General features: G+C 42.3%; 1 long non-coding RNA gene across 1 annotated transcript; it reads left to right on the forward strand.

Moving 5' to 3' along the window:
• Positions 1–1,202: 1,202 nt before the first annotated feature.
• LOC138851286 (uncharacterized) lies at positions 1,203–11,354 on the forward strand. The gene is made up of 3 exons (XR_011391121.1): positions 1,203–1,434; positions 1,724–1,987; positions 6,511–11,354. It is a non-coding gene; the product is annotated as an uncharacterized lncRNA (long non-coding RNA).
• Positions 11,355–26,578: the final 15,224 nt, after the last annotated feature.

A 26,578-nucleotide genomic window follows, 5' to 3' on the forward strand; every position in this document is an offset into this window, starting at 1 on the left:
TTGTTGGTGACAGGTCAGGCGGGTATTTGTTGGGTGCCAGCACAGGTCGCAGGCCCGCATCAGCGTGCCAGTGGACAGTGCGTCACTACGTTGGTCGTCGGGGTTTTGTAGGGGTAGTGGGAACAGTGCCTTACCGTTGTTTTAGTGGGGTCCCGGTGTTAGTTTTTTACCATTTGCCGGCCCTAAAATTCAGTAGGGGGGCCCAGTACACACCAGTTAGTCCAGCCGTGTCAGAAGCAGTCAATGCTATAATTAAGGGGTCGATATCGACAGTCAGTCGAAGTTAGCGACAGTCAGTATATTTGCCGTAGCGTGACAGACCGCAGCAGCAGCGCATTAGCGTTGTCAGACAGTCAGCGCCGTCAGCAGTGTCATGCCTCGAAGTCCAGTCAGTCAGTCAGAAGCGACAGCCGGAAAAGCGTCAGTCGGTCAGTCAGCCGGCAATCGACAAAAGGGCCAGTGTCAGACAGCCAGACAGAGCGACATAGCGTCACAGTCGACGGGCCGGGCGACCGCACAGTCAGTCAGTCAGTCACCCAGTCAGCCCGTCAGAAGCAGCAGACAGCAGTCGTCGGTGGGGGCCGCGTCTGTCAGAAGTCAGTAGAAGTCAGCGTCGGTCGTCAGTCAGTAAACAGCAGTCAGCGCAGTCCCCCCAAAGACCTATGACAGAGAGGACCCGCAGTGGCCCAACAACAAAACAAAAAAAAACAACTGATCAACTTGATTTCCCCCAGATATTTTCAGGGGAAGAAACACTTTCAAGATGTAACCCCATGGGTTTATAAAAATACAGTGGTGGGGGTTTTGGGGGTTAACCCCAGACCCAAAAATGACGCTTTTAGAGACCTGTTTATTTACTGCGAGCAACCCAAACCCGTGGGTATTTTAAAAAGGACCAAACCCGTGTGAGGTTTCAACATTAAAACCCCTGTGGGTTTATTGTTACAAAGACCCCAAAACCGTGGGCCCCGACAAGGGCCAAACCCCTTGGGTTTTTTTTTCACACAAAGGACCCAAAACCCGGGGGGGTTTTTTGTTACAAGGGCTAAACTTGGGGGGGGAAAGGGCCTAAAACTGTGTGGGTTTTTTGTTACAAGGGGCCCAAACCCGTGTGGGTTTTTTGTTCAAGGGGCCAAAATGTGTGGGTTTTTTTTGGGGCCTAAACTTGTGGGTTATTGTTACACAGACCAAACCTGGTATTATTAGTTTTAACAATTTTTCTTTATATTCAGGTAAGACTTCAGTCCATCTTGAAAGTTCGTGCTAGTAGCTTGTGGTGTTAATTCGTCAGTATTTCGTTAGAGATGGTCGATTTGTGGTGAGGAAGATCGCAACAGGAAGAAAATGTTAAATAAGCAGTGATTAGGACCAGTCCGATCCCTCACACTACAGTGGACCCCCGGTTTACGATCAGCTCCCAATGCGACCAATTATGTAAGTGCATTTATGTAAGTGCGTTTGTATGTGTATGTTTGGGGGTCTGAAATGGACTAATCTAATTCACAATATTCCTTATGGGAACAAATTCGGTCAGTACTGGCACCTGAACATACTTCTGGAATGAAATAATATCGCAAACCGGGGGTCCACTGTATCTGGTTTATTTGAGATGGAATAAGCCTCCAGCTTCAACCTGTCAACTTGATGTACTAGTGGTATGTAGCTTGTGCTCAACCAGCCAAGAAATTCTACTCTAACTGTGGATATTTATTTTTGTATACAGACACTACCGTACTTACGAACATTCAAGTTACGAACATTCGGACATACGAATAGACTGCTGGGTTAGTTAAAGTTTCATTCGCAATACTTCCACAAATCCAAATTTTGAGTTGCGCGCCTTCTGCATAGTACTTACGAAACCCTGACTGACGAAGCCTTTGATGACGAAGTGTATGAGGTTGACGACCCTCTCCCCCAGTAGCCCCACACAACCTCTGATCTTCCTCTCGACCATCACCTCAAGCTTATTGTACCAATTAAAAGGGTAAGAAGTTTTTTTATTGCAGTATTTATTATTAAAATATGCTTTAGTATTAAGAAACGTACATTACCGATACTGTACAGTATTGTGTCTAAGTTTTCAATGAACATTGGTTCAGAGAGAGAGCAATAATAATAATGCTAATAATATTAAAACAATAATAATAATCGTAACAATTGAAAAATGGCAAAATAACGACCTACAAACAATTCATGATAAGAACAGCCCTCTAGAACGTAATTTGTTCGTAAGTTGGGAGGCGTCTGTATTAGGTTGAAGTTAATGGTAACATTTATTTTTTGGGAATTGATGTGTTGTTGGAGTGCAAACAAGAATAACATATTTGAAGGGATTTGGTTAAACCAGTTAGCTAGACTTGAGTCCTGGAGGTGGGAAGTACAGTGCCTGCATTCTGAAGGAGGCGTGAGGATGCTGTAATTGATGAGTCTGTGCACTTCTAGCAAGACAAATAGTGAAAAATAGTGAGCACTTACCCTTCTATAGCAACATAAAGGTTGACTAATTTAGCCAAATTAGCAGCTTGGCAGCAAAAATGCCGCATAGAACAAAATTATTTTGCATGGTTATTTCTCATGCTTGCGCGTTTTCTGTTGTCCTGTTACTGTATTTATAAATTATACTCTTTTTAACAGTTTTAGATGAAAAGGATTTCGTTTGGATTACACCTACCATCCGACTTACGACCGAGTTCGGTTCCGAGAAACCGGTCGTAAGTCGAAATGGACGTAAGTCGAACTTTACTACTGAATATCAACAAAACATTTTTGTAATGACTTTATTTTATTGATTTATTTTGGTATTTCATGTTTTACTTTACTTTTTATGTTGTTAGTATTGTATTTTATACTGTAAGGTTTAGGATAAACACTGTGTACAACACAAATACTTGTTTATTTCCCAGAAATTTGGCAAAAAAAACACGGTCGTAAGCCGAGTGGCCGTAAGTCGAGCAGGTCGTAAGTCGGATGGTAGGTGTATTTAGCTGACGGGTTAGTAACCCAGGATACCCCAATAAAGCCAAGCCATCAGACTGTCTATATATCTTATTAGCTGTGTTTCAGAGTGTGGTAGTCAATGAAATATGGATATATGTGCCATGTAACACATTAAGCAGTTGTATCATTCCTTTAACTTTATTTTCTAAGTGGTAGTACACAAATAACATTTTTTTTGTATTCCCTGTTTTATTTCCTGCAGCAGAAAAATGTTATGTTGATATTCAGTAGTAAAGTTCGACTTACATCCATTTCGACTTACGACCGGTTTCTCGGAACCAAACTCGGTCGTAAGTCGGATGGTAGATGTATAGAGTTTGCTACTATCTGCGGTTTTGGGTATCCATGGCAGGTCTTGTAACATATTGCCTGTGGACACGGGGGGGACTACTGTATTTATATCACTGCTTTCAGGCACTTCTTTACTTCTGTATAATTCATTTTCACTTCATCTAAGCACATGTGAGTATTGAATCTTTCACTGTATACATTGTGGCATGATTTCATATCCCCTCTGCTTTGTTAGTTTTTAAATTTCTGTATTTTTACCCTCATATACAGTGGACCCCCGGTTAACGATATTTTTTCATTCCAGAAGTATGTTCAGGTGCCAGTACTGACTGAATTTATTCCCATAAGGAATATTGTGAAGTAGATTAGTCCATTTCAGACCCCCAAACATACACGTACAAACGCACTTACATAAATACACTTACATAATTGGTCGCATTGGGAGGTGATCGTTATGCGGGGGTCCACTGTATTTTAGAATTCCTGAGTCCTCTGCTAATGTGTGTCCATGTAGTTGGGAATCTTCCACACATGTACGGGTGGGCCTCATTCGTATGGCTGTAAGATTCGTGACCCCATACATTAAGCAAAATTTACCAGCTGATGGAAAAGAGTTTTTTTTTCATTATTGAATGTGTCTAAAATGCTTAATAATTATTCACACTATCACATATTAAGTGTTCAATACAACTAGGCTTAAAAAACTGATAAAAGTGAAATAAATACACAGTACATGCAATGCTTACCTTAAAATGTGGTGCCCTTTGTCCTTTTATTTTATTTTATTATCACACTGGCCGATTCCCACCAAGGCAGGGTGGCCCGAAAAAGAAAAACTTTCACCATCATTCACTCCATCACTGTCTTGCCAGAAGGGTGCTTTACACTACAGTTTTTAAACTGCAACATTAACACCCCTCCTTCAGAGTGCAGGCACTGTACTTCCCATCTCCAGGACTCAAGTCCGGCCTGCCAGTTTCCCTGAACCCCTTCATAAATGTTACTTTGCTCACACTCCAACAGCACGTCAAGTATTAAAAACCATTTGTCTCCATTCACTCCTATCAAACACGCTCACGCATACCTGCTGGAAGTCCAAGCCCCTCGCACACAAAACCTCCTTTACCCCCTCTCTCCAACCTTTCCTAGGCCGACCCCTACCCCGCCTTCCTTCCACTACAGACTGATACACTCTTGAAGTCATTCTGTTTTGCTCCATTCTCTCCACATGTCCGAACCACCTCAACAACCCTTCCTCAGCCCTCTGGACAACAGTTTTGGTAATCCCGCACCTCCTCCTAACTTCCAAACTACGAATTCTCTTCATTATATTCACACCACACATTGCTCTCAGACATGACATCTCCACTGCCTCCAGCCTTCTCCTCGCTGCAACATTCATCACCCATGCTTCACACCCATATAAGAGCGTTGGTAAAACTATACTCTCATACATTCCCCTCTTTGCCTCCAAGGACAAAGTTCTTTGTCTCCACAGACTCCTAAGTGCACCACTCACCCTTTTCCCCTCATCAATTCTATGATTCACCTCATCTTTCATAGACCCATCCGCTGACACGTCCACTCCCAAATATCTGAATACATTCACCTCCTCCATACTCTCTCCCTCCAATCTGATATTCAATCTTTCATCACCTAATCTTTTTGTTATCCTCATAACCTTACTCTTTCCTGTATTCACTTTCAATTTTCTTCTTTTGCACACCCTACCAAATTCATCCACCAACCTCTGCAACTTCTCTTCAGAATCTCCCAAGAGCACAGTGTCATCAGCAAAGAGCAACTGTGACAACTCCCACTTTGTGTTAGATTCTTTATCTTTTAACTCCACGCCTCTTGCCAAGACCCTCGCATTTACTTCTCTTACAACCCCATCTATAAATATATTAAACAACCACGGTGACATCACACATCCTTGTCTAAGGCCTACTTTTACTGGGAAATAATTTCCCTCTTTCCTACATACTCTAACTTGAGCCTCACTATCCTCTTAAAAACTCTTCACTGCTTTCAGTAACCTACCTCCTACACCATACACCTGCAACATCTGCCACATTGCCCCCCTATCCACCCTGTCATACGCCTTTTCCAAATCCATAAATGCCACAAAGACCTCTTTAACCTTATCTAAATACTGTTCACATATATGTTTCACTGTCCTTCCCTTATGTAATTATTGTACGAAAATGGTGATAACTGCAGAAAAGTGGTAAATGCACCAAACATAATGAACAACGGCTCAATTGAAATCCAACGACGGTTTGGCAGCCGAAAGAGAATACTGTATACCCTGGGCCTTCCTGTACTATACGTTTCTCAAGATTGATGGACTGAGTACATTGACCCCAGGCTGATTACCTCCAACTTCTTTTCATCTGCCACCATTCATCTCTGTACTGGACTGAGGAAGCCACTTGTTGACAAAACGTTTCAACAATAAACCTCAACAATAAACATGTGAATTTATTTCACAGGTGTCTAGTTTTTCAACATATCAGTTTACTAAATCATTTATATCATGTCCATTTAGTGTAGATTTAGTTCAAGCTCTGTTATTTTCCTCTAGATTTAGTTCAAGCTCTGTTATTTTCCTCTAGATTTAGTTCAAGCTCTGTTATTTTCCTCTAGATTTAGTACAAGCTCTGTTATTTTCCTCTAGATTTAGTACAAGCTCTGTTATTTTCCTCTAGATTTAGTTCAAGCTCTGTTATTTTCCTCTAGATTTAGTTCAAGCTCTGTTATTTTCCTCTAGATTTAGTACAAACTCTGTTATTTTCCTCTAGATTTAGTACAAGCTCTGTTATTTTCCTCTAGATTTAGTTCAAGCTCTGTTATTTTCCTCTAGATTTAGTTCAAGCTCTGTTATTTTCCTCTAGATTTAGTTCAAGCTCTGTTATTTTCCTCTAGATTTAGTTCAAGCTCTGTTATTTTCCTCTAGATTTAGTTCAAGCTCTGTTATTTTCCTCTAGATTTAGTACAAGCTCTGTTATTTTCCTCTAGATTTAGTACAAGCTCTGTTATTTTCCTCTAGATTTGGTACAAGGTCTGTTATTTTCCTCTAGATTTGGTACAAGGTCTGTTATTTTCCTCTAGATTTGGTACAAGGTCTGTTATTTTCCTCTAGATTTGGTACAAACTCTGTTAACTTCCTCTAGATTAATTTGATCAACTCCTGTTTCTCTCTCATTCCTTTTGCAGGTCATTCATGCAGAAGACAGAACTGAGTTTGGCAAAACTCAGTGGCATGAAGCTAACATGGAAGAAATACTTGACATAGTGCGTCAACACTGAATTTGATGAAGCTCTCCGCGGTGTCAGAAAAACTGCATGTACACTGTCAGCACCTGACACTTGCCTCCATATCCTGGCTGTTACATGTACAATATTTACCAGTATTCAGTGTTCAGTATCAATATTTTGTGAAGTGAAGCCCATCCAGATAGCAAGTATAAAATATTTTTTTTATTAACACATACGCCGTCTCCCACCAAGTCAGGGCGACCTGATGAAGAAGAAAGCTTTCTTTATTAACACATACGCCGTCTCCCACCAAGTCAGGGCGACCTGATGAAGAAGAAAGCTTTCTTTTTACACGTATTAATTTATTCAACAGAAGAGGTTACTGCACAGTGTTCTTAGCAGTAATTAACATACATAAAAGTTTATCCTGTAGAATGTAAGACTGCAGCAGAGAGAATCATTTTAGTCTTTGTATCAATATTATTCTGCAAGTTCTTAAAGAATTTTATGAAAACGTTTCCCTTGTAAGAAATTATCATATGTTTTAAATTTACCCCTGAAGTGCCTAGTTTATTTTGCACTCAATATCCATCTTCTGTATAGCAAAAAAATAAACAAAGGCCAAGAGCTAGACACTGAAAGTATTAACTGGAGTTCTTGATATGTATTAATATATTTATTTGTTATTGTATCATAAGAGTTCATAGCCAAAATATATGTGTACAGACTCTCAAAATATTTTGTTATGGATCTTAGGGGAATCTGAAATGTGTAAGACCACTGTATTTACGAAAGAGCATTATTTGTACTCTTAATATATTACATTGTGACAGCAAGAGTACATATTTGAGTCCACGTAAAACAAAAAAGTCACTACTCATTGGCAAAAATTATAAATTGCAAATTTTCATGTAGTACCTACATTACGATGGCTTCTGAGACCACAGGTTCCGTGGGTCAGTCTCAGGCGATGACCCACATCAATGTAAACATAAAAAAATCAGGTGTAATAATGCAAATGAGAGTTCAGAAACAAGAGAAGCCATATCAGTGCAGAACCTGTTTGAAAGACTTCTCATTTAAATCTCATCTGTTGACGCACATGAGAATTCATACGGGTGAGAAGCCATTTCAGTGTTTAGAGTGTCTTAAAGACTTCTCCAAAAAATATAATTTAGTGACACACATGAGAACTCATACAAGGGAGAAACCATACCAGTGTCCTGTGTGTCTAAAAGATTTCCGCCATAGATCTGGTCTAGCATATCACGTGAAAAATCATTCGGGCAGTAAGCCATACAGCTGTCCAGAATGTCGAAAAGACTTCTCAACAAAGGCTCTTCTAGAGAGACACACAAGAACTCATACAGGAGAGAAACCATACAAATGCACAGAGTGTCTGAAAGCCTTTACTCACCAATCTGGTCTGGCATATCACATGAGAAATCATACAGGTGATAAACCATATAATTGTTCAGAGTGTCTGAAAGACTTTTCAACAAAAACTGTCCTAGTGAGACACATGAGAACTCATACAGGAGAGAAGCCATATCAATGTTTGGATTGTCTAAAAGAATTTTCAACAAAATCTCATCTAAGAACACACACAAGGACTCACACAGGGGAGACACCACATTGGGACTGTGTCTCTCTAAGAGACTTTAGAAAAATCTAACAAAAAACACACACAAAGTCTTACAAGGGAGAAAACATTTATTCTTGGATTTTGTAAAGGACTCAACAAAAAAATCTAGTGACATGTACAAACTGAGAGATGATAACTCACAAAATTATACTAACACTATTGAAAACAAACTTTTGGCAAGTGAATCGTAAAACTCGAGGCCAGTATAACACTGGGCTCGAGTTTTACGATTCAGCCACTCAGCCAGCTGACTCAAGTAAGATTCATTCAACTAGGTATATTTCTGTATACCATTTCTGTTCATCCTATGGTGCATAGAAATACAGTGGACCCCCGCATAACGATCACCTCCGAATGCGACCAATTATGTAAGTGTATTTATGTAAGTGCGTTTGTACGTGTATGTTTGGGGGTCTGAAATGGACTAATCTACTTCACAATATTCCTTATGGGAACAAATTCGGTCAGTACTGGCACCTGAACATACTTCTGGAGTGAAAAAATATCGTTAACCGGGGGTCCACTGTATACCTAGTTGTTTCAGTCATATTGCAGCCAGCTGGCCAAGTGGCTCACGCTCCAACCTGGAGTTTTACGACTCATTTGCCTTGGGTTTAAATCCTACCCGTTCCATGATTTGTGAGAAATGATAAATCAGTTTAGTCGTGATGTTTGAATCATAATTTAGAACTTCTATTTGTTTTTAGCACATAAAACAGATCTCAGGAGAAAACCAGATCACTGTTCAATTTGTCCAGAATGTTCTTCACAACTCATCTTGTCTGATGCACAAGAACTTACAGAAGAACAAAAAACATTCATCAAAGTAAATTTTTTTCAGAAATTTGGTTAAACGTGAAATTTTCAAGACAGAAATTATGTTTAGATACACAGATAACCTGCATATAGGAGAAGGAAACTTATAATAATAATTTATTACCACAAGTACATGTACAAGGGATACAGACCATAGCTGACATCAGTGACGTACTACCAAGGGGTTCTGGTGGCCTGGTGACTAAAGCGCTCGCTTCACACAGCGAGGGTCTGGGTTCAGTTCCCAGCCAAGGTAGAAACACTGGGTGTGTTTCTTTACACCTGTTGTCTATGTTCACCCATTAGTAAAATGGGTACCTGAGTGTTAGTTGACTGGTGTGGGTCGCTTCCTGGGACACTGACCTAATTTGCCTGAAATGCTCAGCGTAACAAGGGTCTTTCTATATAGTACAGTGGTACCCCGGGATACGTATTTATTTCGTTCCAGAAGGCTGTTCGAGTGCCAATACTGAACGAATTTGTTCCCATAAGGAATAATATAAATTAGATTAATCCATTTCAGACTCCCACAACTATACTTACAAAAGCACTTACATAAATACACTTACATAATTGTTCGAGTTTTGAGCTGTTCATATCCCGAGGTACCACTATAGTATGTCACTGATGTCAGCTATAGTCTGTATACCTTGTACATGTACGTACTTGTAGTAAATAAAGATATCATTATTATATAGAAAGACCTTTGTTATATAGAGCATTTCCTGCAAATTAGGTCAGTTTTGTCCCAGGATGCCACCCACACCAATCCACTAACACCCAAGTACCCATTTTATACTGATGGGTGAACATAGACAACCGGTGTAAGGAAACATGCCCAATGTTTCTACCCTTGCCAGGAATTGAACCCGGACACTCACCATGTGAAACGAGAGATTTTATCACCAGGCCACAGGGCACACTGCTTTTCGGTTCAACTTGGACCATTAACTGGAGATACCTGGAGTATATCTGGAGAAGGTTTCAGGGGTCATTGCCCCTGTCGCCTGGTCTGTGACCAGGCCTCATGGTGGATCAGGGCCTGATCAACCAGGCTGTTACTGTTAGCCGCATGCAACCTGACGTACGAACCACAGCACAGCTGGTCAGGTACTGACTTTAGGTGCATGTCCAGTGCCTTCTTGAAGACAGCCAGGGGTCCCCCTTATGTATGCTGGGAGGCAGTTGAACAGTCTTGAGCCTCTCACACTTAGTGTGGTGTCTCTTATCATGCTAGTGGCACCCCTGCTTTTCATTGGGGATATGTTGCATCCCCCCCCCTAACACATGAAGGTAAGAGAGCCAGTTGACATAGAAGAAGAGAGCAGGGATGGGACAGAAGAAGAGGGCAGGGATGGGACAGAGAGAGGAGGAAGAAAGGAAGTGGAGATAGTACATTTCTCGTATGTGCGGCTTATCTGTGTATTGTTCCAGTCACGGCATTGCGCCTTATTGTTCTTTACGATTAGATAGGGAGTCCCTCCTTAATGACATTCCCAGGTACAGTGAACCCTTCATATAAGAGACTAAGAGGGAAAAGCGGTGACTTGTAAGGGATTATGGAGGATAAAAATGAGATTGTTTTGTGCCAATTGTAATAATAACAGACAATTTTGTAACCAATATTCATCAATTCAGCTGTTTTTGTCCTGTTTTTCTGACGTCATTAAATGAAAGATTTACTGTACAACTTTCCCAAATACTACGGTTGAAATGTTAGTGAAGACGCTTGCTAGGAGGTACAGTGGAACCCTGAATATCGGCCGTAATCTGTTCCAGAAGGTCTGCCTAAATTCGAAGCAATAATTCCCATAAGAATTAATGTAAATACAATTAATCCGTTCCAGACACCCAAAAATAATAAAAAAAAATGCATTTGTAAAGTTTAACTATAGTTTTGCATACACAAAACAATGATAAATAAATACAAACATTACTAGTAGTGTCTTGCTGTGACATGTGTACCCACACTCAGTGCAGCAGTGTCTTGCTGTGACATGTGTACCCACACTCAGTGCAGCAGTGTCTTGCTGTGACATGTGTACCCACACTCAGTGCAGCAGTGTCTTGCTGTGACATGTGTACCCACACTCAGTGCAGCAGTGTCTTGCTGTGACATGTGTACCCACACTCAGTGCAGCAGTGTCTTGCTGTGACATGTGTACCCACACTCAGTGCAGCAGTGTCTTAACCTGACTGGTGGTGACAAAATCTTAATTGAGAGATTGATGACATGGACTCAAAGCAATGGGACTGATTACCTCAAACTCCTGTACTCTGTATTTGACTGAAGAAGCCACTGGTTGGCCAAAAGTTTCTACAATAAAAATCCCCAAGTGTTGGACGAGTACCTCATTTATCATCCTGTCAGTTCCACAAGACTGATGTTCCTTAGTTTAGCATGTGACACCCATCTAAGACTTGGTTTATTCCTCGAAGACTAACATTTCAGTATAGAAAGTTATGTATTTATATGTCACTGTAGCTTTAACTTTAAGTTACAGTGAGCATACGTCTCTAAGGCCAGTAATGCTTGTATAGTGACCTATGATGACACCATCATTGCCACTCATGATGTATGGGGATGTTACTCAGATTCAGTGAATGGCACCATCACCCATGATGTATGGGGATGTTACTCAGATTCAGTGAATGGCACCATCACCCATGATGTATGGGGATGTTACTCAGATTCAGTGAATGGCACCATCACCCATGATGTATGGGGATGTTACTCAGATTCAGTGAATGGCACCATCACCCATGATGTATGGGGATGTTACTCAGATTCAGTGAATGGCACCATCACCCATGATGTATGGGGATGTTACTCAGATTCAGTGAATGGCACCATCACCCATGATGTATGGGGGTGTTACTCAGATTCAGTGAATGGCACCATCACCCATGATGTATGGGGATGTTACTCAGATTCAGTGAATGGCACCATCACCCATGATGTATGGGGCTGTTGTTGAGGTTCAGAGAATGGTTTATCTGTAATGTATAATATATATTTAATTTTTCGACCCTTGTGGATTTAACAGTTATGATTGTAATAATAATAATAATTTATATTTTTTATATGAAATCTGTGATGATACTTTTATATTCTGATATATACATATATGAAAATGTGGCATTTGTGATATTCATAATTTTTAGAGAAGTGTAAGCTAGCAGAAGGTCTCAGTCATATGATCAAAAGCTAAAAGGGCGGATCATCATCTGATTAAGACCCACGTCAGGAAACACTTGTCCTGTTTCCTGACAAACCTTACCTAACCTAACCTAACCTTGACTTTTGTAATGATAATCACTTTCTCTTTTTGTCTGTTTATGCCATACCATGAAATTAAGACACATGTGCAACATCTGGGTATCTTTATTGTAGACGTTTTGCCATCCAGTGGCTTTATCAATACAAATTCTAGGACATAACTTGAAGACAGTAGAACTATATACAGAAGATGAGGTAATCAGTCCCTCAACCTTGCAGTAGGTGCGAAGAGTACCGTAGTCGTTGAGATTCTGAAGCAGAAGCAAGGAGCCTGGCGCTTATATAGTATCTTCAGGTGTAGCAGACGAGGGCATAGTCACTGGTAGGCGGGATTCCCCAGTGGAAGTAGGTCCTTCCCAAAGAGATGGGTTAGTTGCAGTAGTAGTTGTAGTAGTCGTGAAGGTTATGTACATGTCCTGTCTTCAAGTTATGTCCTGGAATTTGTATTGATAAAGCCACTGGAGGGCGAAACGTCTACAATAAAGATACCCAGATGTTGCACATGTGTCTTAATTTCATCTTGTCGGTATTTTATACCATTCTTACACATGCCATACCATAGCATGAGTCACCCAGCCTGCTTGGAAATATTTAACCCTTAAACTGTCCAAACAAATTTATGTTCACATGCTTAGTGCTCTAAAAGTACATCTACGTTTTTTTACATATTTTCAAATACGTATAACAAAAAAAAGTAGATCAAAGTTTTTTTTACACGTTTTCAAATGTAAATTAAAGAAAAGATCTACTTTTTTTACATACTTTTAAATCTTGAAAAAACGTACTTCTACGTTTGGACAGTTTAAGGGTTAAAGCTGCCCATGCTGGAGGGTGTTGCGGGGGGGTCAGTGCCCCCCGCAGTCCACAGGGCCGGATTAAGAAGTCTCCGGGCCCTAGGCTTTTCAGATTGGCGGGGCCCCTTTGAGTTACGGGTAAGCGAAGCGACCCCTTCCAGCTTGGGGCGGGGGGGGGGGTTGGTGTGAGCCTGTTTAAGGTCTAATTAAATACATTCTGGCTATTTAGATTAAATTTAATAGGGAAAGTACATCAAGACAACCAAAACCATTTACCAACAGCCATTATAACTATCTTGTTAAATCATGTATTTTAAAGAGAATAAACTCAAGACAGCATAGTATTACTAGATTAGGCTATTAAAGTAGTGACATCATGTACCTATTATATTCAGCATAACCACTACAGCACTATTATTCCCTTTATAAATCACTGACCATTATTGTTATCATTGCATCATGCATAAGACTATCAAATCATATAAACTCAAGAAAGTAAAGAATTGTTTATATTCACAGGCACTTCTTAAATAAACTTTTTTCTGGATTTCATATTGGCAAAATCATCAATTATATTCTGAAAATCAATATTTCTTGTTAGATCAGACTCAATGGTCAACAAGGCTAGGTTACACAATTTGTCTTGGCTCATTGTTGAACGGAGCTGGTTTTTCACTCTTTTCAAAACAGAAAATGAACGTTCTCCTTCACAGTTAGTAGCTGGAAGTGTTAGGTAAAGGCGATACACTATGTCAACATTAGGGAAGGTTTCTGAGATACCTGCATTTCTTAAATGTTTCAAAGCAGCTGAGGGAGCACATTTTTCAGGTGGAGCTTTAATCTGATTCATATACCCAGAAAAATGAACTATTTCTTCAACAAATGTGTCCTGAACATCTGCTGAAAGGTGTTGTTGCAACTTTAATGCAGCTTCTCTCAATTCTGCATCTGGCATAGTAGTAATTTTGAACAGAAATCCAAACTTGTCATTGCGATTCTGCTACATTTCTTTTCTTTTCACCAATTCTGTAATCAGTGAATCCAGAATGACGAAGTATGTAGCTGTCTTACATTTCTGCCTTGGTAGCAACACAATTTCATTGTCTGGCTCTTCAAAATTGCGTTTCCTCTTCCTTGACCGCTGATGATCAGCCCGGTAACTGTAGTCTTTCACCAGCAGTTTAGTTTTCTCTTCAAACATTTCAAAAGCTTCATCATTGCGAAGTGAGCTTACAAATTCCACTAAGCCTGCATAGAGGTTAGCACAAGTAGCCATTTCAATTTCAATTTTCTGAAGTGTCTTGTTCGTGGCATTTAACCGTTCCAGTATACAGTCCCAAAGCACACAGAGTAAGGCCAATTCAAAATCTTCCAATTTTGATGCTAAGCTGGCTGCTTCGCTTCTTGTAGTTGCTGTCTGGTCTTCATCCTCTGCTATTTGGATCAAAGCAGAACGTATTTCAGCAAAGCTGTCTTTCAAAGCATGTGTTGCATCATGCTGCGTGACCACCTGATTGTTGATAATGATTTGATGACATCTCCATGAATGGTTGACTTGAGTATACTCCACCGATGCGTTGAAGCAGAGAAAAAATTAAAGAGTGCTTGTAAAAGTCCAAAAAATGAAACTGCAGCGACACAACACTCCGCAGCACATGACCCAACAAGATTAAGAGAATGTGCTGAGCAGGGCACATATTCAGCAAGTGGGTTGATTTGCTTGATACGGGCTTGCAATCCATTATATTTACCCGACATGTTACTTGCATTGTCGTAGCTCTGGCCACGGCAATCCATAATAGAGAGATCATGTTCAAGCAGAGTATCCAGTACTACATTCATCATTGTTTCTCCATCATGGCCTGAAAGAGGAATGAATTTTATAAAGCGCTCTACAGGCTTACCACTGGAGTCGACAAAGCGAACAATGAATGTCAACTGATCTGTATGTGAAATATCTGGTGTTGAATCTGCACTTATTGCAAAGTATTTTGCAGTTTTCACAGCTGCTATGATGTTATTGAGGACCTTCTTAGTCATCAGTTCAATAAATTCATTGCATATAGTAGATGACATGTAAGATACAGTGCCTCTTCCTGCATTCCCAAGGCGTGACACATGATTTGCTAAGAATGGATCGAATTGTGCTAACAGTTCTATGATCCCTAGGAAATTGCAATTGTTTTCCGAACCAAAAACCTCATTTTTCTCCACGGAAAGCAAGTCCTCTTAGAGCTAAGAATTTTACAACAGCAACAACTCTTTCTAGAACTTTTCTCCAATAAGTGCGCTCTTTTTCAGTTTGATTTTCCAAATGAGAATCCAATAAGCCTTTTTTCTGTGCACGAAATACACTGGCTAAAATGCAGCTCCTGTGAGTGGTGCTGTTTTCATGTTCCTCGAAACGCTTGGAATTTTTCCAGTCATTGAACCCCTGTGTGAAGGTATTTTCTTTGGTAGAAAATAGCTTGCATGCTGAACAGTACACTTTTCCTGAGCTTTCAGAGTATACCATCCATGATCTTTTCACAGTTTCTGAATTTGCAAGCTTCCTATAAAACATAGATGACTTTAAACAACGACGACTTCAATCATCATAAATCCTTGCTGATTTCCTAAAGTCAATGTTCAGAGTTTGACTGAAGTTTTCTGCAATGAAAGCATTACGTAGAGAATCTGGGATTACATTTGGCCATGAGGCAGGATCTTTTAAGACAAATCCTGTGGATGAAATGTCTATTGAGACATTGAGAGGAGACACAAAAGAAGTAGATGCTGGCTGAGAAATAATGGAGGGAGGGCTTCCTGTATGATCTGACGTATCTGCAGATTCAACTGTACTGGTAACATCAGAAACTGTTTTCGTGAGCATGTCTGTGATCTTTCTGCAGCTTCCTACATCTTTCTTTTTCTGTTCTTCTTCTTGAATTTTCTTCTTTCTTTCTGTGACTCACTCGCATAAGAACGTCCAACATCACGTTCACGAGATGCCATTATGAGGATGTATCACTGTCTGTAATCATGCAAATACAAATTTTTCATTAGCAATTATTATTAATTTTTTAATTATTAATTTTTTTTCTGTCAATTGGGGGATATGGCCCTTGTAGCCCCCTTTCCTCTGGCTGCGCATCTAAAAATTCAAAACGTTACCAGAAAGGAGTCATATACAGAACTTTTACCATAGATTAGGTTAGTGATTTGGGCTACGAATATTTTACTAATTCATCCTCCTTGATCTCCAATTTACTTAAACAGAAATCATACTGAGTCCAAGAACAATGCACAATGGTATTTATATTACCATTTTCATAACTAAACTAATCATTATGTTTTGCATGATATATGGCCTACCACCATAGATAAGGACATGAGAATTAAAGAATGCAGGGACAATTTTCAGTTTCACCCAACCAACGATTTTCTGATGTGGCTTATGTGTTTCTGGGGAAATATGTAGTAAATTAATTGATGTTCTACATCACTTCCGTCGCAACTTGAAAACTAAGCATTTGCGACGGAAGTGATGTAGAACATCAATCAATTGAGATCTGTTATTGAAATGATAAAGACTTAAAGACAGGACAAAGTGCTTTTAAAACCTACAAACGGAAGTCAGTTTGTGTTTTTAGGTTTTTCTTTATAGTATTTTTAACAAAAATGCGTCTTTACTGGTCCATGTGTCTTTACTGGTCAAGTAACCCTATCAGGTACCTCCCTTAACATTTAGAGGCGAAAACAAACATTTATCCATACACATCAAAGTCTATCAACAACACTTCAGTTAATTTGTCACAGTACAAGTCTAGATAACGTGTAATTACTACAGAAAACTGGAGAGGAATCTGCCATACTCACCCATTAGCGGGAAAACACAGCTGTTCTGATGTAAACAAAGGCGTGTTGAGTGTTGCCATCTATGGTTAGGTTTATTTATTTTTATTTTATTTTATTTCATTATTTATTTTTGTTTTGATTAATTTTTAAAAATTAATTTTACTCTCCAAACACTTGAACTTTTTAGGTAGGGAACCTTTTGCACTTGCACCATGTGTGCAGTCTTGGATGAGCCCCTGAACCGCTTGGACCGCAGGGCCCCCAAGTGCGCGGGGCCCTAGGCAAATGCCTAGTTTGCCGTTTGCCTATGCGGTAATCCAGCCCTGCTTGTATCACATTAAAAAACAATGGCTACTCTCGTTCCCGTCAGCACAGGCACAGAGCTTCCCTATCGGTTCACTTCTTTAAGATATACTTTTAATCAGGTTTATATACACAGCATAATTTTGGGAAATTATTTTCCACACTTCTCTCTTTATATTATTCCTAATGCTAGACACAGTTATACCAAAGTTATATTCTACATTCTCCTTTTGGGTACTCTTCTTGGCTAACATATCAACTTTATCATCAAGGAGTAATCCAATGTGTGATGGAATCCATAGGAAGACAAGAGTTCTTTCGGATTTTTAACCCCGGAGAGTTAGCCATCCAGGAAAACACAAGTCAGTGCGTCATCCAGGACTGTCTGTCTTATTTCCATTGTGGTCCTCAATCTTGTCCCCCAGGATGCCACCCACACCAGTCAACTGCTAGGTGAACACTGTCAACAGGTGTAATGAAACACGTAGAAATGTTTCTACCCCGCCTGGAATCAAACTCGAGTCCTCCGTGTGTGAAGCGAGAGCTTTGCCAGCCAAGTCACGGGGTAACCCTTTATCCTGGATTTTTTAGTATTTCAACCTGGCTTCTCCAACGATCATGTTAGTTTAGTCTATGTTAAACAGATAGAAATGTATCAAAATGGGAGTTAATAATAAAACTTTAATTATCGGCTATTTGCAATTATTATAGCATTTTTCTTTTTAAAATAAAACAAAGTGATAGAAATTACAATAGACTTAAGGAAAGGTTTTAAAAAAAATACGACATTTTAAAAAAATTACATAATATATATACCACTGTTATAAACATATTTCCACAATTAATCTTGCATACACACAGTGTGCATTTAACATTCATAGTGTTTATGTAAGTTATTTTTGAAGGGAATTTTTAATTCCTTTGATCGACACCATGCCTAACCCTTTTAGGGTAGGGTAGGTGCCTGAGCCCGAGCCCGAGCCTTTAGCTCATAAGACTGTCATTCCCATTTGCTCCCTTGTGGCGGGGATGGCAGACCAGAGAGGCCTAGCTTGTGGCTAGGCCTGGGGACAATTGGTCCCAAAGATGAGGAGGTACTTGTGCCTCCTCCCATGGGAGACTTAGGTCTCAGACACTCCCTAAAGAGGGAGCCAAGGCCGGGCCACCACTTGGAAAAGGCCCGGGCCGGGAGAATATCGGCGAATCTTTAATAATAATAATAATTAATTCCTTTATGAACATTTGTCCGTTCGTAATTATTGGAAATTACCTACTGAAATATAAGTGGGAAGCTAGTCAAGAGTCACTCTGAACTTCTGGGTCACATCCTGGGTGTTAGTGGACTGGTGTGGGTCACATCCTGGGTGTTAGTGGACTGGTGTGGGTCACATCCAGGGTGTTAGTGGACTTGTGTGGGTCACATCCTGGGTGTTAGTGGACTGGTGTGGGTCACATCCTGGGTGTTAGCGGACTGGTGTGGGTCACATCTTGGGTCTTAGTGGACTAGTGTGGGTCACATCTTGGGTCTTAGTGTACTGGTGTGGGCCACATCCTGGGTGTTAGTGGACTGGTGTGGGTCACATCCTGGGTGTTAGTGGACTGGTGTGGGCCACATCCTGGGTGTTAGTGGACTGGTGTGGGTCACATCCTGGGTGTTAGTGGACTGGTGTGAGTCACATCCAGGGTGTTAGTGGACTGGTGTGGGTCACATCCAGGGTGTTAGTGGACTGGTGTGGGTCACATCCTGAGTGTTAGTGGACTGGTGTGGGTCACATCCTGGGTGTTAGTGGACTGGTGTGGGTCACATCTTGGGTCTTAGTGGACTAGTGTGGGTCACATCTTGGGTCTTAGTGTACTGGTGTGGGCCACATCCTGGGTGTTAGTGGACTGGTGTGGGTCACATCCTGGGTGTTAGTGGACTGGTGTGGGTCACATCCTGGGTGTTAGTGGACTGGTGTGGGTCACATCATGGGTGTTAGTGGACTGGTGTGGGCCACATCTTGGGACTTAGTGGACTGGTGTGGGTCACATCTTGGGTCTTAGTGTACTGGTGTGGGCCACATCCTGGGTGTTAGTGGACTGGTGTGGGCCACATCCTGGGTGTTAGTGGACTGGTGTGGGTCACATCCTGGGTGTTAGTGGACTGGTGTGGGTCACATCCTGGGTGTTAGTGGACTGGTGTGGGTCACATCTTGGGTCTTAATGGACTAGTGTGGGTCACATCTTGGGTCTTAGTGTACTGGTGTGGGCCACATCCTGGGTGTTAGTGGACTGGTGTGGGTCACATCCTGGGTGTTAGTGGACTGGTGTGGGCCACATCCTGGGTGTTAGTGGACTGGTGTGGGTCACATCCTGGGTGTTAGTGGACTGGTGTGGGTCACATCCTGGGTGTTAGTGTACTGGTGTGGGTCACATCCTGGGTGTTAGTGGACTGGTGTGGGTCACATCCTGGGTGTTAGTGGGCTGGTGTGGGTCACATCTTGGGTCTTAGTGGTCTAGTGTGGGTCACATCTTGGGTCTTAGTGTACTGGTGTGGGCCACATCCTGGGTGTTAGTGGACTGGTGTGGGTCACATCCTGGGTGTTAGTGGACTGGTGTGGGTCACATCCTGGGTGTTAGTGGACTGGTGTGGGTCACATCATGGGTGTTAGTGGACTGGTGTGGGCCACATCCTGGGTGTTAGTGGACTGGTGTGGGTCACATCTTGGGTCTTAGTGTACTGGTGTGGGCCACATCCTGGGTGTTAGTGGACTGGTGTGGGTCACATCCTGGGTGTTAGTGGACTGGTGTGGGTCACATCCTGGGTGTTAGTGGACTGGTGTGGGTCACATCTTGGGTCTTAGTGTACTAGTGTGGGTCACATCTTGGGTCTTAGTGTACTGGTGTGGGCCACATCCTGGGTGTTAGTGGACTGGTGTGGGTCACATCCTGGGTGTTAGTGGACTGGTGTGGGTCACAACCTGGGTGTTAGTGGACTGGTGTGGGCCACATCTTGGGACTTAGTGGACTGGTGTGGGTCACATCTTGGGTCGTAGTGTACTGGTGTGAGCCACATCCTGGGTGTTAGTGGACTGGTGTGGGTCACATCCTGTGTGTTAGTGGACTGGTGTGGGTCACATGCTGGGTGTTAGTGGACTGGTGTGGGTCACATCCTGGGTGTTAGTGGACTGGAGTGGGTCACATCCTGGGTGTTAATGGACTGGTGTGGGCCACATCCTGGGTCTTAGTGGACTGGTGAGGCCAAATCCTGGGTGTTAGTGGATTGGTGTGGGTCACATCCTGGGTGTTAGTGGACTGATGTGGGTCACATCCTGGGTGTTAGTGGACTGGTGTGGGCCAAATCCTGGATGTTAGTGGACTGGTGTGGGTCACATCCTGGGTGTTAGTGGACTGGTGTGGGTCACATCCTGGGTGTTAGTGGACTGGTGTGGGCCAAATCCTGGATGTTAGTGGACTGGTGTGGGTCACATCCTGGGTCTTAGTGGACTGGTGTGGGTCACATCCTGGGTGTTAGTGGACTGGTGTGGGTCACATCATGGGTGTTAGTGGACTGGTGTGGGCCAAATCCTGGATGTTAGTGGACTGGTGTGGGTCACATCCTGGGTGTTAGTGGACTGGTGTGGGTCACATCCTGGGTGTTAGTGGACTGGTGTGGGCCACATCCTGGGTGTTAGTGGACTGGTGTGGGTCACATCTTGGGTCTTAGTGGACTAGTGTGGGTCACATCTTGGGTCTTAGTGTACTGGTGTGGGCCACATCCTGGGTGTTAGTGGACTGGTGTGGGCCATCCTGGGTGTTAGTGGACTGGTGTGGGTCACATATTGGGTGTTAGTGGACTGGTGTGGGTCACATCCTGGGTGTTAGTGGACTGGTGTGGGGCACATCTTTGGTGTTAGTGGACTGGTGTGGGTCACATCCTGGGTGTTAGTGGACTGGTGTGGGTCACATCCTGGGTGTTAGTGGACTGGTGTGGGTCACATCCTGGGTGTTAGTGGACTGGTGTGGGTCACATCCTGGGTGTTAGTGGACTGGTGTGAGTCACATCCTGGGTGTTAGTGGACTGGTGGGGGTCACATCCTGGGTGTTAGTGGACTGGTGTGGGCCAAATCCTGGATGTTAGTGGACTGGTGTGGGTCACATCCTGGGTCTTAGTGGACTGGTGTGGGTCACATCCTGGGTGTTAGTGGACTGGTGTGGGCCACATCCTGGGTGTTAGTGGACTGGTGTGGGCCACATCCTGGATCTTAGTGGACTGGTGTGGGTCACATCCTGGGTGTTAGTGGACTGGTGTGGGCCACATCCTGGGTGTTAGTGGACTGGTGTGGGCCACATCCTGGGTCTTAGTGTACTGGTGTGGGTCACATCCTGGGTGTTAGTGGACTGGTGTGGGCCACATACTGGGTCTTAGTGGACTGGTGTGGGCCACATCCTGGGTGTTAATGGACTGGTGTAAGCCACATCCTGGGTGTTAGTGGACTGGTGTGGGCCATATCCTGGGTGTTAGTGGACTGGTGTGGGCCACATCCTGGGTGTTAGTGGACTGGTGTGGGCCACATCCTGGGTGTTAGTGGACTGGTGTGGGCCACATCCTGGGTGTTAGTGGACTGGTGTGGGCCACATCCTGGGTGTTAGTGGACTGGTGTGGGCCACATCCTGGGTGTTAGTGGACTGGTGTGGGCCACATCCTAGGTGTTAGTGGACTGGTGTGGGCCACATCCTGGGTGTTAGTGGACTGGTGTGGGCCACATCCTGGGTGTTAGTGGACTTGTGTGGGCCACATCCTGGGTGTTAGTGGACTGGTGTGGGTCACATCCTGGGTGTTAGTGGACTGGTGTGGGCCACATCCTGGGTGTTAGTGGACTGGTGTGGGCCACATCCTGGGTGTTAGTGGACTGGTGTGGGCCACATCCTGGGTGTTAGTGGACTGGTGTGGGCCACATCCTCTGTGTTAGTGGACTGGTGTGGGTCACATCCTGGGTGTTAGTGGACTGGTGTGGCATCCAGGGTATTTTATTTTTATATTTTATTGATAGGAAATCTTGTACAGACATAATACATATACATATAGTATAACACTATAGAGAGCAGTAAGTACATACATAAGAGCAAATTTTGCTGACATAATACATATATATATATTATGAAACTATTGTCAACAATAAGTACATACATAAATTAACACACACGTTGTTGGACACAGGAGAAGAATGACCTTCAATCACACTATACATCACTCAAGACAACTATCAGTACTCAAGCCAACTATCAGTACTCAAGCCAACTATCAGTACCCAAAATCAGACTCAAGCCAACATCTCACCCGCCAACATCAGACTCGAACCATCGACTGCCAACTATCAGTACCCGCCAACCATCATCCCGCCAACCATCGACTCCCCCAAAATCAGATCAAGCCAACATCAGACTCGCCAACCATCAGACCGCCAACCATCAGACTGCCAACCATCAGACTCCAACCATCAGATCCCAACCATCAACTCTAAATCAGACCGCCAACCATCATTACTCGCCAACCATCAGACCGCCAACCATCATACCGCCAACCATCAGACCCCAACCACAACCCCCTAACCATCAGCAAACTTCAACATTACTGGGGAACCATCAGCCCCTAACCATCTTACTCGCCAACATCAGACTCGCCAACATCAGTATTTAAAAAATCAGACTAACCAACCATGCCGCCAAAACGACTAAACCCAAAATCAGTACTCGCCAACTATCATTACTCCCAACATCAACTCGCCAACATCAGACTCAAGGGAACTACGACTCGCCAACTATCAGTGTTGTGGTCAGTCGTCCCTGAGGTCACAGACCTGGCTGCTTTTGGGGGTTACGGAGTTTCAAAGCATGGCTTCTTTTTTGCAGTGTTTTAAAAAATGAGGTTGGAGAGTTTAAGGGGAGGTCTTGCTTCTCCAGGAGGAGATTGGGGGAAAAAGGGCCCCTCAATGGGGCCCGGGGAGAGGTGAGGGGTTTGGGGATGTGGGGGAAAGAGGCTTTTCAGTGAGGCAGTCTGTTTTCACGTGAGGAGGCTGTGGTGGGGAGGGAAAAGGGTACCAGCAGTGAGGGGCACCCAGCACCGCACAATGGCGAGTTGTTCACAGTAATGGGAGGCGCCAATAAGGAAAAAGAGTGAAGATTAAGGTAGGAAACGTTTCTCTGTTCTCCAGGATGAATGTTTTATCAGTGGGTAAGGGTACTACTCCCCCCGAAAGAAGGAAGCGATTTTTTGGGGTTTGGTGCCCCGGTAAGATATGTTGATGCTTTTTGTAATGGAAAAGAAGATGGAGATAGAGTTGTTTCCCCTGAGCTGGTTTTGGGGGACATTGTCAACAGACTGATAATATCAGTGGGGAATGGGAACAAGCCCATTATCTGCCCCCAGTGCGGAAAATTTTGGGGAAGGGTAGGAGAAAAGAGCTGCGATAAGTACAGGTGCTATAGATTTATTAAGTCAAGGGGGGGACCCCAACATATGAGATTTTCCCTGAAGGGAGTAGGAAATGAATGGTTTGTCAGGCAATTGGTGTAAATTTCTAGAAGATACTCAAGGAAATCCCATTCATTGACAACTGGAAAACTTTTATGGCAAACATGATATGTATGAAAGGGATGGGTTCATCTTTTGGGGCAGGGGGTGCACTTCGACTATTAAAAGGCCAGGGAAATCCTAGTTTTAAACTGATGGAAGATAGAGGTAGGGGGTGTGGGGGGGGAAAAACAGGTTGCAACACTGGGGTTGGAAACATTAAATTATGGCATTCAGCATGAAGTTATAAATAAAGACAATAGAACAGGTCAGCAAAAAAAGGGGGGACAGCAGGGGGCAGAAAGGGGACTAGCCCCTTTTAAGGTTTACTATACAATGCAGGAGTGTTAGAAATAAGATAGATGAGCTAAGATTAAAAAATCAGGAAACATAGAATTTTGCTAAAAAGAGACCTGGCTCAATCTAAAAGAAGAGAGATGCCCTTTGAATGTCACATACAAGGCTAAAAATTTTCCCTGACAGGGTAAAAGGGAAAAGGTGGTGGAGGGGAATGTCAGAACAATTTAAATTTTTTTTGGGAAAGATTTTAAAAGAACCAGCCACTGTCTGTTTGGTTACAGCTTCGAGGGCCAAAAAAACTAATTTTGGGTGTGTTTACAGGGCCCCAAATTTTGATAAGGCAGTAAACTTCTATGGGACGAAATTAAGGCATCTACATCAAAATGTTGTGCTAATGGGAGATTTAAACCCATGACAGTTACTGGAGCAATTTGACAGGAAATTTAGAGTCGGGTGACTTTTTTGATACGATCCGGGATTTTTTTTTAAAACAGTTTGTGACAGAAATGGGGGAAATAACCTTTGACTTGGTTTTTGCCAGGGGGAAACCCCAATTAATAATCTTGAGGTTAATAGGGTTTGGGGGAGAGTGATAAAAATCACTCAGTTTTAACATATCATGAATTCCCAAATGGCAACGGCCCCTTCCCTGATTTTCGCTTGGCTGATTTCATGGGACTAAAAAATTCAGGGGGGCTAAAGGGAAGCCCTGACTGGGGCCAGGGGTGGTGATGGTTGCCGATATGATGTTTTCCAGGGCATAGTTCTGCTCTCAGTAAAATTATTTAAAAAAGGAAAACGATCAAAAAAATGACCCTAAATGGATGAAAATGTTAAAAATCTGATTGGTCAAAAGAGAGGCATATATAGGAAAATCAAAAGAGGAGGGGAATTAAGAAATCGATATATTCAGTTAAAGAGAAAATAAAAAGGGAATTAGAAAAGAAAAAAGAGATTTGAGGTTAAAGTTGCAAGAAATCAAAGCAACCCCAAAAGGATTTTTCAGGTATCAGAAGTAAGATCAAGGACAAATAGGCCCACTAAAGTTCCCCGGTCAGCTCACTGAAATGATAAAAAATGTGTAGAATTTTTAACACATTTTCCTCTCAGTTTTTACACAGGAGGATACAGCATATTTAGTAATGATAAATTATTAGAAAGGGGATAATAAACTGTACGATTAGGGTCACAATGACATGGGCCTTAGGCAAATAGATAAATTAAAACCTAACAAATCCCAGGCCCTGATGAATTATGCAAAGGGGTTTTAAAGGGAAAGAGGAGACACACCTTTCAACTTTTTAAATATCACACAAACTGGCATGGTGCCGATAAGGGAAAAAGGAAATGTGATCCCATTTTCAAAACGGTGACAGGTCCTTTCTTTGAACATAACCAATTAACCCCCATGTGGGGAAAATTTTGGGGAAACAATAATTGGAGGCAGTTCGCCCCGAAAAACAAAATTAATCAACGAATCTCAGCATTTTTTCAAAGGTTTCCTTACGAATTTATTAACTTTTTTCACTAAGGATTTGAGGAGGTAGCTGGGAATGAATATGATATTGTGTTTTATGGACAGTAAGGCTTTTTTAAGGGTCCCATCAGAGACTTTGAGGAAAATTAAAACAATGGGAAAAGGGGGGAGAAATTTTTTTCCCGGATAGAGGCATGGTTGACAAATAGGCAGAGAGTTTGATAAATGGGGAGAAATCAGGTGGGAAGGTCAGAGCGGTGTTCCCAGGGGCAGTGTTTTGGGCCCCCCCGCTGTTACAATCTACATAAACGACAAAATGAGGGGGAAAAAGGCCGGGAAGTTTGCCGATGACACAAAATAGGCCGTCAATTATTCTGAGAGGCATTGAGCACTCCAGGAAGATTTGGAAAAACGATGCAGGGGGGGAATGGCAGATGCAGTTTTAAAAAGAAAATCAAAACAAATGTTGACAGGGCAATAACCATGCCACATATAAACTAAATAATGTAGATCTTAATTTGGATTGCGAAAAAGATTTGGGGGTTCTGTTTGCAGTAATCTGAAACAAGAAACAGTGCATAATGTTCCAAAAAAGCTAATAGAATCCTTTTCCCTATCGAAGTAAAAAAGGGGTCCCCAGGTTGTTTTTTTCAACTCTATACATCCTTGGGTTTGGCCTCATTTAGATTATGCTGACAGTTTTTTCACGAAAGAATGGATAAATTTCTGGAAAAAGTACAAAAAGGGGGAGAAAAAGATGATCCATGATCAGAAACCCTTTCCCCAGAGGATAGACTGGGCCTTTACCCCTGAAAGACGTAGAATCAGGGGATATGATTGAGGTTTATAAGTGGAAAACAGGAAAAAATAAAGGGGATGTAAATGTGTCTGAAAATATCAGCCTAGACAGGACTCCAGCAATGGTTTTTTGTTGGAAAAATTCAGATTGGAGGGGAAAAGGAAAGTACTGGTTTTGGGAATAGAGTTTTGGGGTGAGTGGAACAAACTCCCCAAGTACGTA

Source organism: Cherax quadricarinatus, unplaced genomic scaffold, assembly GCF_038502225.1.
Source record: "Cherax quadricarinatus isolate ZL_2023a unplaced genomic scaffold, ASM3850222v1 Contig253, whole genome shotgun sequence".
Classification (NCBI taxonomy): Eukaryota; Metazoa; Arthropoda; class Malacostraca; order Decapoda; family Parastacidae; genus Cherax; species Cherax quadricarinatus.